Source organism: Myotis davidii, unplaced genomic scaffold, assembly GCF_000327345.1.
Source record: "Myotis davidii unplaced genomic scaffold, ASM32734v1 scaffold1073, whole genome shotgun sequence".
NCBI lineage: Eukaryota > Metazoa > Chordata > Mammalia > Chiroptera > Vespertilionidae > Myotis > Myotis davidii.
In genome coordinates, this window is record NW_006285113.1 from 225,081 (window position 1) to 227,027 (window position 1,947).

At 61.8% G+C, this 1,947-nt stretch overlaps 1 protein-coding gene across 2 annotated transcripts in view; it reads right to left on the minus strand.

Annotated features, from left to right (window-relative positions):
• Positions 1–1,947, minus strand: part of GRM4 (glutamate receptor, metabotropic 4) — a 109,872-nt gene that overhangs the window by 45,237 nt on the left and 62,688 nt on the right. The gene's annotated exons all lie outside the window — the stretch shown is intronic.

Consider the following 1,947-nt stretch of genomic DNA (forward strand, 5'->3'; position numbering starts at 1 on the left):
TATTTGTGGTCAGATTCCCAGCAGAGAGCTCAAGAGCCTGGGAAGGCTGTTCAGGGCTGTGCTGCAAGAGGGGTGGTGCGGCACAGACAGGGGAGCTGACTGGGGTCAGGGGGTCTTCGGGAGCCCTCCTGTCACTCTGTCCCACTGCCTGCCAGCTGGGTCCTGGGGAGGGGACCAGGGCCAGCCTGCCTCTTGCTCACTCCTCTGTAAGAAGCCGGACTCACCAGGCTGGCAGCTCACAGAAACCTGGAGCCTGTACACCTCACCCAGCCGGTCCCCAGCCCCAGACTGCCCAGCGCTGGCGAGGATGGGTATTACCCACTCATTTAATCCCCGGATCTCCTGGTACAAAAGCACCGGTGGGCCTGTGTTTCTATCATCAACCGCATTTGACAGACGAGGAAACTGCGGCTCAGAGAGGAGAAGCGGCTGGCTCAAAGCTACAGAGTTCCCCCCATCCCCTGGCTGGGGTACAGAGGGTGTTCCCCTCCAGGAATAAGACCCCCAGGGCCTCTGGTGGCAGCAGAGTCAGGCCTCCGTTGATGGAAAAGCATGAGGGGTTATTCTTAATGAACCCAGACCCTTTATTAAGACCGTCACCCACCTCTGAGCCCCACTCAGGGGTCTTGGCCCAGCCCCACCTCAAACAGAAGCCTTTCGGGGCCCACCCAATGCCTCAAGCCATCCACCGTGGCTGGGCACCCCTGGGCCTCCGAATGGTGGCAGAGTCAGGCCTCCGTTGATGGAAAAGCATGAGGGGTTATTCTTAATGAACCCAGACCCTTTATTAAGACCGTCACCCACCTCTGAGCCCCACTCAGGGGTCTTGGCCCAGCCCCACCTCAAACAGAAGCCTTTCGGGGCCCACCCAATGCCTCAAGCCATCCACCGTGGCTGGGCACCCCTGGGCCTCCGAATGGCTCCCGGTCCAGGCTCAGGCAACCTGAGGCCTCTGCACAGCCTCCTCCAGGCCTGGGCTGCAAGGGGCTCACTGTGCCGGGGGACACCCACCCACCAGCCCCATGGGAAAGGCGCCAACACCCAGCTCCACCCAAGAAGAGATTCTACCCATGGGCAGAGTTGGTAATCAGGGAAGGCTGCCCAGAGGCGGTGACCCTGAGCTGGGTCTTAGAGGGAGGAGGAGTAAGCAGCCAGGTGGGGGCACTTTGTGGAGAACAAGGTACAGGGAGTAGAGGGGGCAGCTCTGTGCCAGGTGCCCGCCGGGCCTCGGGCCACACAACACAGACCCTGCCACATCCCTGTCCCCGGGCGGGAAGGGCACCCCTGCTCCTCTGCAGCAGGCAAGGCAGCATGCCCCTGCCCCCACCCTGACCAGCACCCACCTCCCTTTCTGCCTCCTCCAGGCAGACAGAGTGCCTCCCTTCTCTCCTGAGACACCCACAGAACTCCCATCCCATGGTCAGGAGCTCACGGGGAAGGAGAGGAGAGAAGGAAAGAGGGTCCTTGGCAGGACCAGGCCCCCCAGTCCTGGGGCACAGGGAAAGCCGAAGGGCCCCAGTCCGCTGCCCACAGCGCTGCCCGGCGCTAATGGCAGCCAGGCAGACACGGCTCCAGCTAAACCCTCCATATGGTTGCTTTCCAGTTAGAAAGTGGGCCAATTGCAACATGTCTGCCCCAGCTGGGGAGACAGATGGACAAGAGGAGGAGGCTGGATGGGGTGAGGGGAGCCACCTGGCTGCAGCAGGGAGGGGCCCAGGGGCCGGGGAGGGCGGCAGGATGGAGTCAATTGTTCTCCAACAGGGAGAAACTCTTAGCTTAAGGAATCCCTCTGGGCAGTCCCTGCGAGTGGTCCTGGAAGCCCCGCCTGCCGCCCAGGCGTGTCTTGCTGGCTTCGTTTTGCTGGTGAAGGAAAAACTGGGTGACCACAGCTCTGTCAGCGAGAATGTGAATCACAGGCACTTGAGATGAGAGCATGGCCTGAGCCAC